The sequence below is a fragment of the Nycticebus coucang genome, chromosome 1 (assembly GCF_027406575.1).
Source record: "Nycticebus coucang isolate mNycCou1 chromosome 1, mNycCou1.pri, whole genome shotgun sequence".
NCBI classification, from domain to species: domain Eukaryota; kingdom Metazoa; phylum Chordata; class Mammalia; order Primates; family Lorisidae; genus Nycticebus; species Nycticebus coucang.
The window spans coordinates 152472561-152488657 of NC_069780.1; the positions used below are offsets into that span (position 1 = coordinate 152472561).

The window sequence follows — 16097 nt, forward strand, 5'->3', positions numbered from 1 at the left end:
ATTTTTCTATTTGTTGAACAATCAATTGTCAGAATGGCCAATATAAATGTGTTTTGGATGAATGTAAGGGTATTAATATGCATAGTTATTTTAAATATATGAGCAATTTGTCTCCTTTCCACTAATTCCTAACCTTTGGTAGGACCAAGTCTTTTTTCCCTTTTATGCTCATCAGTGACTGTGCAGCAGCATCAGCACAATGTTGTCTGTATTTTCCTATTGTAGACCAAAGAATTTGAAGGCAGAGTGTCTCAGAAGACTGACTGTGGGAATATAGTTTGCCATACTTTGGAAAAAAGTGAAATGAAAGCATCTGTGTGTTAATAATTCATGGATTTTATTTTCTTTTTTCATAAATGCTATTTTGAAAACTGTCGCTGAGGATATTATATATTTTACCTTTTTTAGATCTTAAGAAATTGGTTGAACTTGTGATACTGTTTGTTAAAAAATTTCTTCTGTATTTGAAAATAAATTTTTACCTTGGGTTTGGCATGCGTTTTTAGATACTCATGTACCAAAAGCATGACCAATGAAGGAAATAATTGATAAGTTGGACTTCAGGGTATTTATTTTGACTTGAGATGGCTGGTTCTTTCCAAAGAAGAGTGTAAGCTTGTTTGACAGTTTAATAAACAGAATAAACTTTCAATTTAGAAGACTTAATAATCTAGTGAAGACTTAAATTTAGAAAACATGATAGTACTTACAAATTCGGGGCAGGATTTCAACTTTAATAATAAAAAAAAAAAAAACAAGGAACTGGAATCTTGTGGCATTTAGTCATTCCTGTATTTAAGGAAATATGTATGGGATATACTTAGTGCATTTTATGTAAGAGACTATTACTATTTCATAATTTATTATGCAATAAACTAAAATATTACAATTATTTTGACTTTCTGAAAAACAAAAAAGATTGAATTTAGAAGTATCCTTTAGTAGTGAAGATTTTATGTAAATACAAGTCCACAATCCATTAGAGCTAGAATTCTTTGAATTTTTGAATAATGTACATACGATTCATATGCCATGTGCAACACCCCTCAGCAGTCCTAGGACTTTACATCATAATCAAAAACTTTAACATTTATATAGTGACATGTAACTAGTTATAGTATGTGGGGGTGAGTAAAAGTTATATGTTCCTTCATTTGTTCAGGTTAGATTTTGTCATCAGGTAAATTCAGGTTGGGTTTTGGTGCCAAATGTTACGAAAGAACTGGGATTTTGAAGGGGTTTGGTCTCTGCATTTTAGGCTTTTTAATGAAAGCTGACTTAAAACTATTTAATTTCTTAGCCATGTTATATGGCTCTTTTAAATAATTTTTTATAAACCCCCAAATTTTGTTTTTGTTGAGGAACAAGACCCATGGTTAAACGTGTAAGCTTAGAACCACTTACATGGAATTACCTCTTTTGTGATTGGAGTGCAGGATTGGTGATTTAAGCCATAAGAAATAAATATGTGCAGCGCAGTACAGTGATTTTGAATAGTACCTTATTCAGAAATGGTGAAGCATGAGCAAAAATAGTGTCCTGGAAAGAAGCCATTCATGAATCACTTGGGTGTTTTTCCAGTTGCTACAAATATTAATAGCTTATATTACACATCTAGCTTTCTAGAATATCACTTAGCATTTTATTATAGCAGAATTCCTTCAGGCTCTATATTTAAATAAGTATAAAGGAATCTTTCCACTATTTCTGTCAATTACCTTTAAGCTTTGTACTTAGAATGAGATAGGGTCTTAAGAATTGTAGTTTTCTGCTATCCCATGAATCTGTGTTTCTAAGCTGACATGAAATGGAAATCTGTATTATTTTTTGTAGAAAGAAAACTTTATTTCTGTAGATCTGTTTTTGAACTGTAAAAAGTCAATACCAGCTCAGAGCATGGTTTTAAAGTAACATAATTTCAAAAGGAAGTTCCCAGTTGCTGCCTCTCTGTTAAGGGGGTAGGTGGCAACAATGAAGAGTTTTTTTAATCATTTTACTTGCCAATGGTTGTCCAGGCAGTTGTAGGGTAGATTTTATTATATCTAGGCAGGAAGGATAGACAGGAAGTCACTGGCAAAGGCAATAAGAGTAGGAAGAATGGCCTGGTGATATACTGATTTTTCTCAGTAGAACATATGAGAATTTTGAAGCATAATATAATATGCTTAATGCACGTATGTTAAAGCAGATACATTCAAGAGTCTTAATTTTCTGATATACCTAAAAGCATCTTTTTAGAAGTTATCAAAATTTGAGAGGGAAAAAAGAAATTTCTATGAAAGCAGTTTCTTTATAACTTGAGGGAGAATATCCTTGTTTAAATTTTGCAGCAGATTACCTGTTTCCAGCATGGAAAATAACTCTATTCCAAGGGACCTAGTAAGAAAATCAGTGGGCAAGGAAATAGAAAGAAAACAGCCAGAAAGGCACCCATGTTGTTTACTATATAATTTTGCTAATTACCCTTGAAAGTATAATTTGGACGATATTTGTTTGGCTTAAAATTTATGTATGCATGTGAGCAGAGGGCTGTGTTCTATCATTTATTGAGTGTTATATATGAAGCACTGTGCTAGACACATACAGATTTTTCCTATCGTAACAACTCCACGCGGTTCGTAGGTGTTTCTCTTTTATAGCTATTAAGTGGCCAAGTTGGGATTTTATCCCCAACTCTGCCTTACTGTATTCACATTCTTTATGGCAGTTTCTCACTGTCTTTAGTGTGAATTGGGTCTATTTTGATGGAAATGAGTAAATCCTGTAAGTTCTTTCGTTTGGTTTTATCACTTGCATGATGAATGTGAGTATAGGTAGTGAATATTGGATTAGGGAAAAATAGTAGGAAACTTGGATTAGTGTGATAACAGTCACCAAGGCATACAGTGGAGCTTGTTCATCTAGGTTGACTATCTGCTGGAAGAATTTCTGAATCCTGATCAGGACTTGTTAAGAATGAATGTTTGAATTTGAATGTTACTGTTTCTTAACCGTTCCATTTGACCTTATACAAGTCACTTCTCTAATGATGAAAAGGGTCCTTTTTAGTTTTGAAAAGGCCATGAAAAGGTTTGTTTCTTTGACAGAAATACCACATCGATCTTAAAGTCTATCTTTATTTCTAAGAAAAACAAAGCTCACCGATTTAGTTTTCAGTATAGCAAACCACTTTGGTATTGTACTTTAGAGAAAGGCATTGGTAATTATTCATCTATTAAGTGAGAATGAAGCTTCGCCCTTATTTCTTTTCCTTATTTGCTTTGTCTGTCTTTACTATTCATTTAGAGCTTCAATGAACTTTTCTCTTAAAACAACTTTGGAAGAATGTTTAGTTGCTTGTTGTACTTAATATAGTTCAGTAGCCTTCTTATGAATCTTTCAGGAATAAGTTGATCCTTTCCTTCTCCAAATTTAATGATACGTTCACAGTTCTTTAACTTTTCTACTTCAGAGATAATGTCCTCTGTCTTAGCAGTTCACTTTCCATGGTCATACTCCAGTTGTTGCCATTTTTACTAATTTAAAATCCTCTGTAATCTGAATCAGAGAGCATCCTACTGGCTGATCACCACTTCCATGGAAACGATTGTTAGTCACCAGCAGTTACTAAGTTGCTAAATCAGTGATCTTCATCTTATTTGATCTATCTAGCAGCACTAAAAAATGTTTTACTTGCAAATAATTTTATATTCACATAGAAGATACAAAAATAGTTCAGAGATTTCCTGTGTACTCTTTACCCAGCTTCCTCCAATAATAGTATCTTATATAACTAGGGTAAAATTACCAGTACTGTTAACTAAACCATAGACCTTAGTCAAATTTCACTAGTTTTAACATGTACTGTTTTTTCATGTGTAATTCTATGACATTTATTACATGTGTAGATTCATGGAACCATTATCACAGTCAAGGTTCAGAAGTGTTCTCTCACCCCTAAAGAAACTCTCTCATGTCTCCCATTATACTCCTACCATCTCTAAACAGTCACTGATCTGTTCTCCATTACTATAATTTTGTCATTTCAACCACAGTATACGAGTGGATTCATACAGTATGTGTCCTTTTGAGATTGGCCCCCTCTTTTTTTTTAAACTCCGAGGCCTTTGAGATCTATCTTGTGTGCCTTGTGCATCATTAGTTTGTTCCTTTTACTGCTGATTAGTACGTCATTTTGTGAATGATTATTTATGCATTTGTCTCTTGAGGGACATCTGGTTGTTCCCAGTTTTGGCTAGTACAAGTAAAGCTGTATGAACATATGTCTACAGGTTTTTGAGTGAATGTAAGCTTTCATTTTTTTCTAGGGTAGATAAGGCGTTGGATGGCTTAGTATGTCTAAGTTTATAAGAAACTGCCAGACTGTTTTCCAGAGCGGCTATACCATTTTGTATTCTTACCAGAGATGTATAAGGCATTCAGTTGTTCTGCATTCCACTAGCACAGGAATTATCAGTATTTTTTTATTTTAGCTATTCTAACAGGTATATAGTAATTTCTTCTTGGACCTTTAAATTGACTTTCTCAAATGCCTATAGATGTTGAACATCTTTTCATATACTTACTTGCTATCTCGGTATCTTCTTTGGTGAAGTGTATATTCAAATCTTCTGCCTATTTTTCAGGTAGTTTTTTTTGACTATGCAGTTTTGAGAGATGTTCCTGTATTCTAGGCATAAGGTCTTGTTTTATACATGTGATTTGCAAGTATTTTTTCCTAGTCTGCAGCTTATCTTTGCATCTTCTTCCTTTTTTTTTTTTTTTTTAAAAGACAGGGCCTTACTCTGTTGCCCAGGTGAGAGTGCAGTGGCATCCTTATAACTTACTGCAGCCTCCAACTCCTAGACTCAAGTGATCCTCCTGCCTCAGCCTCTCAATAGCTGGGACTATAGGTCCTCACTACCACACCCAACTGATTTTTGTATTTTTTGTAGAGATGAGGTCTTGCTCCTGCACAGGCTGGTGTCAAACTCCTGGCCTCAGGCAATCCTCACACATTGGCCTCCTAAAGTGCTAGGATTGTAAGCCAGTGCTCCTGGCCCTTCATTTTCTTAAATTGGTTTTTTGAGAGCAAAGATTTTTATTTCTTTTCTTTTTCATTTTTTTTTTTTTGCCAGGCCTGGGCTTGAACCCGCCACCTCTGGCATATGGGGCCTGCACCCCACTTCTTTGAAAGCCACAGGCGCCGCCCTGAGAGCAAAGATTTTTAATTTTGATGAATCAAATTAATATTTTTTTTCTTTTATGGATTGTGTTTTTGGTGTTATGTATAATTCTTTGCATAACTCTTAGTTATGAAGAATTTTTTCTTTGTTTTATTCTAAAAGTTTTGTTTTATACTTAGTTTTAGGATCCAAAAACTAAGTATTGTATAAGATATGAAATATAGGTTGCGTTTTTTTTTTTTTTTCTTCTTGCCTGTGGGTGACCAGTTGTTTCAATACTTTTGACTTTCATTTCTCCATTTTGTTACTTTTGTACCTGTGTTAAAAAAAAATACGTTGGCTGTATTTGCTTGGGTCTGTTTTTGGACTCTACTCTTGTTCTGTTGGTATGTGTCGAAGCTTCCACTAACACCATATCATCTGTAGCTGTGATATTTCAGGTGGTAAATATGTCAGGTAGCTTAAAAGAGAATAAGATATATTAGGTGGTTAAAAGAAAAGAAAATAGCATTGTTTTTCTCAAAAATATTTAGGGAATGTGACACTGACTTTAGTATTTATTTTCAAAATTGTTTTAGCCTCTCTAATTCTTTGCTTTTCTACTTAAGTTTTAAAATGACTATGTTTATATTTATTAAAAAGTCCTGCTGGAATCTTGATAGCAACTTCAGTAAACCTACAGATCAATTTGGGACGAATTAACAACTTTACCTTATTAAGTATTCCAATTCATGAAGATGATATGTATTTCCATTTATTTTAGGTTTTTAATTTTTTTATCAGGTCTTCTGGTTTTCAGCATACAGAGCCTACATTTTTTTGGTTAGGCTTATATGTAATTATTTCAGTTTTTTAAGTCACATTAAATGGTATTGTGATTTTAATTTTGGTTCCCATTTTTCATTGCTAGTACATAGAAATGAGAGATTTTTTGTGTGTTGACCTTGTATCCTGTGACATCACTACACTTGCTAGTACTAGGACTTGGGGGTAGATTATTTGGGATTTTCTGTGCTCTCCTTTTTTTTGTTTCCACCTTACTGGCTGCTTTTATTTATTCTCCTTTGTAAATTTCTTCTCTTGTCCTTGACCTTTTAATTTGGAATTCTCTGGGGATTAATACTCAGGTCCTCTGGGAGGAGAAAACAACAAGGCAAGGATGCAGAGATGACAAATTCTATGGTAGGGCAAGGTACTGCCAGCAGTCCTTTCAATACTTAGGAATTTGTAAAAATGGTTTTTGTGGAGGAGTATCACCCTGGGTAGAGTGCCATGGGGTCATCCTGGCTCACAGTAACCTCAGGCTCTTGGGCTTGAGCAATCCTTTTGCCTCAGCCTCCCAAGTCAGTAGGACTACAGGCATATGCCACTATGTCTAGCTAGTAGAGATGGGATCTGGCTTTGCTCAGGTTGGTCTGCAACCCTGAGCTCAGGTTCCTAGTTCTCTGCCTTAGCTTCCCAGAGTACTAGGATTACAGGTGTTTTTAACTGTAGTTTCTCAGTTTTTCTGGATACTCCACCACTAGTCTTTATGACTAGAACAGTGTGTTAGTATTTGTGTTAAGGTTCCAAGAGCCTGTTGTGCAGGAGAACGTTAAAGAAGAGACGGCATGACTATATACATGTACTGTCTTCTCCTATCTCTGGTAAAGGATGGAGGAAGATACTTGTGATACTTAGTTTTTCAGTCTCTTTTGAACCATTATAAATTAAATATTCACTGGGAAAAGACAGCTGTATTTATTTGTGGTTGAGTATGGCTTTAGTGTTCAGGGAAGCTAAGCGTTAAACAGGCCAACTATGATTAGCCACGCAAGCATATTAAAAAGCAGAGCATGTGGGAATATAAAATGGTGAGCCCACTTTGGAAAAAGTTTGACAATTTCTTAATAAATTAAACATAAATTTACCACATGGCCTAGCAATTCCACTTACAGACATCTACCCATTAGAAATAGAAACAAATATCCATACAGAGACTTCCTGATGAATGTTCATGGTAGGTAGGATTAGTCATAATAGCCAAAATTAGAAACAATCCAAATATCTATTAATCATTGAATGGATAAACCAAATGTAGTATATACATACAGTAGAATAGTATTCGTTAATTAAAAAGAACAAATTGCATGCTACAACATGAATGACCCTCAAAAACATTATACTAAATGACATAAACTACATACAAAATATTATGTAATGTATAATTTCATTTATATGAAATGTCTAGAAAAGGCAAATATATGTAGATAGAAAGCAGATGAGTTGTTGTCTGAGAGTGGCAGTAGGAACAGGGATTGAATGCACATAGGCTCAAGGGAATGTGGGAAATAATTAATATGTTCTAAATCTAGATTGTGTTGGTGGTTGCACAGCTTTATAAATTTACCAAAACAATTTAATTCTGTACTTAGAATGGATTTTATGGTATGTAAATTAATACCTCAATAGAGTTCTTTAAGGGTGGTTGTGAAAATGAATTTTACTAACTGAAGTATTAAGTGGTACCTTATTTGACAAGTGTAGTCATTTGAGGGGTTCTTGTAGAGGTGTAATTTGTAATCTTTCTTTTTTTTTGGAGGAAGAGTCTCACTCTGTTGCCCTGGGGTAAAGTGCCATGGAATCATACATAGCTCACAGCAACTTCAAACTCCTAGGCATGGAATCATACATAGCTCATAGCAACTTCAAACTCCTAGGCTTGAGTAATCCTTTTGCCTCAGCCTCCTGAGTAGCTGAGACTACAGGCACCTGCCACAACGCCTGGCTAGTTTTTCTATTTTAGTAGACAGGGTCTCACTCTTGCTCAGGCTGATCTGAAACTCCTGACCTCAGGGGATCCACCAGTCTAGGCCTCCCAGAGTACTAGCATTATAGGTGTGAGCCACTGTGCCCATGGCCTGTTCTTTCAGTTAACAGGAAAAAGCTGTTCGATGTGAATTCCTAAAAGAATGGAGTTCTTTCCCTTTTGTCTTGAAAGCTATAGTAAATGTTAAAAATAACATTAAATATCTACTTAAATTTTTCTGTTTCTCCACACTTCTTAATCTGATGGGTTCTCAGTCTCCTTTTTTTCTTTTCTCTGTAGAGTGGTTTCTTTTTTTTTTTTTTATTGTTGGGGATTCATTGAGGGTACAATAAGCCAGGTTACACTGATTGCAATTGTTAGGTAAAGTCCCTCTTGCAATCATGTCTTGCCCCCATAAAGTGTGACAACACCAAGGCCCCACCCCCCTCCCTCCTTCCCTCTTTCTGTTTCCCCCCCATAACCATAATTGTCATTAATTGTCCTCATATCAAAATTGAGTACATAGGATTCATGCTTCTCCATTCTTGTGATGCTTTACTAAGAATAATGTCTTCCACGTCCATCCAGGTTAATACGAAGGATGTAAAGTCTCCATTTTTTTTAATGGCTGAACAGTATTCCATGGTATACATATATCACAGCTTGTTAATCCATTCCTGGGTTGGTGGGCATTTAGGCTGTTTCCACATTTTGGCGATTGTAAATTGAGCTGCAATAAACAGTCTAGTACAAGTGTCCTTATGATAAAAGGATTTCTTTCCTTCTGGGTAGATGCCCAGTAATGGGATTGCAGGATCAAATGGGAGGTCTAGCTTGAGTGCTTTGAGGTTTCTCCATACTTCCTTCCAGAAAGGTTGTACTAGTTTGCAGTCCCACCAGCAGTGTAAAAGTGTTCCCTTCTCTCCACATCCACGCCAGCATCTGCAGTTTTGAGATTTTGTGATGTGGGCCATTCTCACTGGGGTTAGATGATATCTCAGGGTTGTTTTGATTTGCATTTCTCTAATATATAGAGATGATGAACATTTTTTCATGTGTTTGTTAGCCATTCATCTGTCGTCTTTAGAGAAAGTTCTATTCATGTCTCTTACCCATTGATATAAGAGATTGTTGGCTTTTTTTCATGTGGATTAATTTGAGTTCTCTATAGATCCTAGTTATCAAGCTTTTGTCTGATTGAAAATATGCAAATATCCTTTCCCATTGTGTAGGTTGTCTCTTTGCTTTGGTTATTGTCTCCTTAGCTGTACAGAAGCTTTTCAGTTTAATGAAGTCCCATTTGTTTATTTTTGTTGTTGTTGCAATTGCCATGGCAGTCTTCTTCATGAAGTCTTTCCCCAGGCCAATATCTTCCAGTGTTTTTCCTTTGCTTTCTTGGAGGATTTTTATTGTTTCATGCCTTAAGTTTAAGTCCTTTATCCATCTTGAATCAATTTTTGTGAGTGGGGAAAGGTGTGGGTCCAGTTTCAGTCTTTTACATGTAGACATCCAGTTCTCCCAACACCATTTATTGAATAGGGAGTCTTTCCCCCAAGGTATGTTCTTGTTTTGTTTATCAAAGATTAGGTGGTTGTAAAATGTTCGTTTCATTTCTTGGTTTTCAATTCAATTCCAAGTGTCTATGTCTCTGTTTTTGTGCCAGTACCATGCTGTCTTGAGCACTATGGCTTTGTAGTACAGACTAAAATCTGGTATGCTGATGCCCCCAGCTTTATTTTTGTTACAGAGAACTGCCTTAGCTATACGGGGTTTTTTCCGGTTCCATACAAAACGCAGAATCATTTTTTCCAAATCTTGAAAGTACGATGTTGGTATTTTGATAGGAATGGCATTGAATAGTTAGATTGCTTTGGGAAGTATAGACATTTTAACAATGTTGATTCTTCCCATCCATGAGCATGGTATGTTCTTCCATTTGTTAATATCCTCTGCTATTTCCTTTCTGAGGATTTCATAGTTTTCTTTATAGAGGTCTTTCACTTCCTTCGTTAGGTATATTCCTAGGTATTTCATTTTCCTTGAGACTATGGTGAAGGGAGTTGTGTCCTTAATTAGCTTCTCATCTTGACTGTTATTGGTGTACACAAAGGCTACTGACTTGTGGACATTGATTTTATATCCTGAAACATTACTGTATTTTTTGATGACTTCTAGGAGTCTTGTGGTTGAGTCTTTGGGGTTCTCTAAGTATAAGATCATGTCGTCAGCAAAGAGGGAGAGTTTGACCTCCTCTGCTCCCATTTGGATTCCCTTTATTTCCTTGTCTTGCCTAATTGTATTGGCTAGAACTTCCAGCACTATGTTGAATAGTAAAGGTGACAGAGGACAACCTTGTCTGGTTCCAGTTCTAAGAGGAAAAGCTTTCAGTTCTACTCCACTCAGTAAAATACTGGCTGTGGGTTTGTCATAGATAGCTTCAGTCAGTTTTAGAAATGTGCCACCTATGCCTATACTCTTCAGTGTTCTAATTAGAAAAGGATGCTGGATTTTATCAAATGCTTTTTCTGCATCTATTGAGAGGATCATGTGATCTTTATTTTTGCCTCTGTTAATATGGTGGATAACGTTTATAGACTTGCGTATGTTAAACCAGCCTTGTATCCCTGGGATGAAGCCTACTTGATCATGATGAATGACTTTTTTGATGATAAGCTGTAATCTATTGGCTAGGATTTTGTTGAGAATTTTTGCGTCTATGTTCATGAGTGAGATTGGTCTGAAATTCTCCTTTTTGTTTGGGTCTTTTCCTGGTTTTGGTATCAGGGTGATGTTTGCTTCATAGAATGTGTTGGGGAAGATTCCTTCTTCCTCAAATTTTTGGAATAATTTCTGCAGAACAGGAATAAGCTCTTCCTTGAAGGTTTGGTAGAATTCTGGAGTGAAGCCATCTGGACCAGGGCATTTTTTGGTTGGAAGATTTTTTATTGTTTCTTTGATCTCAGTGCTTGAAATTACTCTGTTCAGGAGCTCTATTTCTTCCTGGCTGAGTCTAGGGAGAGGGTGTGATTCCAAATATTGATCCATTTCTTTCACATTGTCAAATTTCTGGCATAGAGTTTCTGGTAGTATTCAGAGATGATGTCTTGTATCTCTGTGGGATCAGTTATTTCCCCTTTATCATTTCTGATTGAGGTTACTAGAGATTTTATTTTTCTATTCCTCGTTAGTCTGGCCAATGGTTTATCTATTTTATTTATTTTTTCAAAAAACCAACTCCTTGTTTCATTAATTTTCTGAATGATTCTTTTGTTTTCAATTTCATTGATCTCTGATTTGATTTTGGATATTTCTTTTCTTCTACTGAGTTTGTTCTTTTTCCAATTCCATAAGATCTCTTGTGAGATTGTTGATGTGCTCTCTTTCTGTTTTTCGAATGTAGGCATCTAAAGTGATGAATTTTCCTCTCAAAACTGCTTTTGCAGTATCCCACAGGTTTTGGTAGCTTGTGTCTTCATTGTTGTTATGCTCAAGGAAGTTAATGATTTCCTGTTTTATTTCTTCCTTCACCCATCTGTTATTCAACAGAAGATTGTTTAGTTTCCATGCCTTTGGGTGGGGTCGAGCATTTTTGTTAGAGTTGAGTTCCACCTTTAGTGCCTTATGGTCTGAGAAGATACAAGGTAAAATTTCAATTCTTTTGATTCTGTTGATATTTGTTTTGTGTCCCAGGATATGATCAATTTTGGAGAATGTTCCATGGGGTGATGAGAAGAATGTATATTCTTTATCTTTGGGATGGAGTGTTCTATATGCGTCTATCAAGCACAGTTGTTCTAGGGTCTCATTTAAGTCTCTTATATCCTTGTTTAATTTCTGTTTAGAGGATCTGTCCAGCTCTGTAAGAGGAGTGTTAAGGTCCCCTGTTTTTATGGTATTATCAGATATCATGTTGCTCACACTGAGTAAGGTCTGTTTCAAGAATCTGGGAGCATTTAAATTGGGTGCATAGATATTTAGGATTGAAATGTCTTCTTGTTGTATTTTTCCCTTGACCAATATAAAGTGACCATCTTTGTCTTTTTTGACTTTAGTTGCTTTAAATCCACATGTATCTGAAAATAAGATTGCAACTCTTCTTTTCTTCTGAATTCCATTTGCCTGAAAAATTGTCTTCCAACCCTTGACTCGGAGCTTGAATTTGTCTTTTGAAGCCAGGTGTGTTTCTTGCAGACAGCAAATGGATGGCTTGTGTTTTTTAATCCAGTCAACCAATCTATGTCTCTTCAGTGGGGAATTCAAGCCATTAACATTTATTGAGATAATTGATAAGTGTGGTAGTATTCTATTCGTCTTATTTTGTGAGAGTCCATTGCTTAGTTTTATCTTTTGCATCAGTGTGGAGGTTAGGTTCTGTCCTTTGATTTCTGAGTTCTTACTTTGCTGCTGATCCATTGTGGTAGTCAGTGTGCAGAACAGGTTGAAGTATTTCCTGTAGAGCTGGTCTTGTGGTGAATTTCCTCAATGTTTGTATATCCGTAAATGATTTGATTTCTCCGTCAATTTTGAAGCTTAGCTTAGCAGGGTACAGAATTCTGGGCTGGAAATTGTTCTGTTTAAGTAGATTAAAGGTAGATGACCATTGTCTTCTTGCTTGGAAAGTTTCATTAGAGAATTCTGCAGTCAATCTGATGGATTTGCCCCTGTAGGTCAACTGGCGCTTACTCCTGGCAGCTTGCAGAATCTTTTCTTTTGTCTTGACTTTGGACAGGTTCATCACAATATGTCTTGGAGAAGCTCTGTTAGAGTTGAGGCGACCTGGGGTCCGATAGCCCTCTGAAAGCAGTGTGTTAGAATCTTTGGTGATATTTGGGAAATTTTCTTTTATAATATTCTCTAGTATGGCTTCCATTCCTCTGGGACATTCTTCTTCCCCTTCTGGAATTCCTATAACTCGTATGTTGGAACGCTTCATAAAGTCCCATAATTCTGACAGTGAACGTTCTGCTTTCTCTCTCTTCTTTTCTGCCTCTCTTACTATCTGTGTTATCTCAAAAACTTTGTCTTCTACCTCTGAAATTCTTTCTTCTGCATGGTCTAACCTGTTGCTGATACTTTCCATTGCATCTTTAAGTTCCCTGATTGACTGTTTCATTTCCTTCAGCTCTGCTATATCTTTTTTATATTCTTCATATCGTTCATCTCTGATTTGATTCTGTTTTTGGATTTCCTTTTGGTTATTTCCCACTTTATTAGCAGTTTCCTTCATTGTTTCCATCATTTCTTTCATTGTTTTGAACATGTGTATTCTAAATTCCCTTTCTGTCATTCCTAACATTTCTGTATAGGTGGAATCCTCTGCAGTAGCTACCTCATGGTCCCTTGGCCGGGTTGTTCTGGACTGGTTCTTCATGTTGCCTGGAGTTTTCTGCTGATTCTTCCTCATGGGTGATTTCTTTTATCTGTTTCCTTGCCCTAATTTTCCTTTCACTTCCTCTTGCTCTTTGAGTTCTCGTGCCTGTGGACATGACTACTGCCACCGCAACATCACACCAGCTTCTTAGGGGCCTGAAAACACACCCAGCCCACTGCTCCCACTATCAGCCTCCTCTCAGTCTCTTCTTAAGCCAGTCTTCCTGGTACATGGCCCGGTACTTTTGTCAGCTCAAACTTACTCAGTCTTTGTTCCCAGTTCGAAATCTCTGGCACAGGAATCTGAAATAGCTTATCTTTTAAGCTGTTAAGTGGGTCAGTGAATAATCCATGGTTTGGTCTTTCTTTCTATCCCCTTTTGGGGTCTAGATTTACGTTTAGGGAGTTAGTGAAAATGTAATGACATTGATGTAATACATCTCATGGGTTTATAAAGGATGGCAAATATTTGTTATTATCTATTTAAAAATATTTTTAAGTCCTTTATTGATACAGTCTTTTTTCTTTACTCTCCTAAAAGAATACTATGCGTTTGTGGTAGATTCATGCTTATTTTCTTATTACTTTTTACTAAAACCTCTATAATCTGGTATTCTACTCTTTGTTCCTTCATTTTTATTTTTTGACACACAGTCTCACTATGTCACCCTGGCTAGAGTGCAGTGGTGACATCATGCAACCTTCAACTCCTGTGCTCAAGTGATCCTCATGCCTCAGCTTTCTCATTAGCTGAAACTACTGGTGTGTGCACCATGCCTTGCTAATTTTTTCTATTTTTTTGTATTTTGCTCTTGCTCAGGTTGACCTCAAACTCCTGATCTCAGGCAGTCTCCTAACTTAGCTTCTCAAAATGCTAGGATCATAGGCATGAGCCACCACACACATGGCACTTTCTTCCTTATTAAAATCTCTTTTTATTAAGACTGGCGATTGAAAACCCATGGGATGCAACGTTGGACACTGTGGACAATGTCTACCTCCTGAAATGCTCTCTTCTTCTGACTTGGCCTCAAGCATGTTCTCCTCTCCCGACCTTCCCTCATCTCACATAAGTCTCCATCTGCCAGTCTTCCTCAGTTCCAGCCTCTTCCCCTGTGCTTGACCCTGTGTTTTCATTTTATGTCCACCCTGCACGGTGTCTTTCACCTTTGTGGCTTTAGAGATCCTTTATATCCCTAAATCTCCTTCTCTATCCCAGGCCCCTTACATAGAGGTTCAGGCTCTAATAAATCACCAGCTTATTGACTATCACAACTTAGAGCCTCATAAACTCTCCTCTTTTGAACCCTCAAAGTTCTTTCTATCTGTTTATTCTTTACTACAGTAACTGTACCCTACTCTATGTTACATTCCTGGTAGTACCTAGCAGAGTTCCTCACATAGATTTATTCAACATTTGCCTATTTGAATATTCCTTTTTTTTTTCAGTTAGGGACTCCCTGTATCACCCATACTAGTCTTAAAACTCTGGGACTCATTTGATACCCCCCGCCCATGTATCTGGGACTACAGGTGTGTACCACTATGCCTAGTTAATAGTGCTTTTTTGTTTAAATGGACTGTTACACTTGCATGTGATTTTTTTTTTTTTTTTTTGTTCGTCACCTATCCTAAGAAATGCCCACAAGCTTTTTTTTTTCAAGATCTAAGAATAACTTCTAATGTGTGTGTATGTGTGTTCAGAGGGGAAAAAACTTTAATGGATATGCATTTTTCAATATATTTGGGTGTATTAATATGAATTTTCTGAGAATAAGGACATGAACACTAATAAATTTTCAACTCTAGTTGTATTACATATGAATTTAATTTCTAAGTATCTTATTCCAGAAGAAAGAAATGCTTATTGAAAAATTCAACCAATTCAGAAATAGTTTATGTAGATAATAATGGTTTTCATTATTTTGTGTAGAGTTCTTATAAATGAATTTTGGAAGTAGTTCTGAGCCAGGTAAGGTGGCCCACACCTATAATCCCAGGAACTCTTGAGGCTGAGAAGGAAGGATTGCTTGAGGTCAGAGTTCAAGACCAGCTTGGGCAATAATAGTGGGTGGGGGGTAGTGGGTCTTTGTAAATACAAAATCAAAACAAATTTGCCCATTGAGTTGGAATATGGTTACTGGCTGAAGGCCAAGCCTTTAGTTACTGTATAGGGCAGGCAACAACTGAAATCACTGCTCTGTGTATTTTCCTCCAGAGTGTGTGCTAATAAGTGCAGAAGGTTTGAGTACATGTTTTGAAGTTGTACTATGACTATGGTAAGTGTGTTTAAAGGCTTAGACATTTCACCCCATTCCTGTGAATGCAAGCAATTTGATGAATCAGAGGATAGTCTGAATTCAGATATAATAGCTAGTATAAAGGTCTGTTAGCAAAGTCAGTTCCAGTTTATTATTACTATTGTTTTAAGTGTAGCATTTACTAGAAGTATGTCTTTGGGAACCTTATAGCATCTTAAAGACTTTTGAAGGGTTGGCAGCTTTTGACAAATTGAGTAACACAAGGAATAAAACTTTGGTTCATGTGTTCATGTCTGAATGGAAAAACAGGAAAATAAATGAAAGAGCTAGGAATGAAAGAAATGTGGTTTCCTTTTGGCCCTAACAGATTTGGGTCAAACTGTCTCTTTTACAAAGCAGTACCAGTCAAATGTTGTAGTATTAATCAGCAGCCCCAGTGAAATGAAGTAAAAGAACTGAATTCTTAAAGATCATTTAGGAAAAACTTTGGCGTTTTAGGAGGGGAGTGTGAGA

At 36.3% G+C, this 16097-nt stretch overlaps 1 protein-coding gene across 8 annotated transcripts in view; it reads left to right on the forward strand.

Moving 5' to 3' along the window:
• Positions 1 to 16097, forward strand: part of PLPP1 (phospholipid phosphatase 1) — a 115466-nt gene that overhangs the window by 53361 nt on the left and 46008 nt on the right. The window lies entirely within an intron of this gene.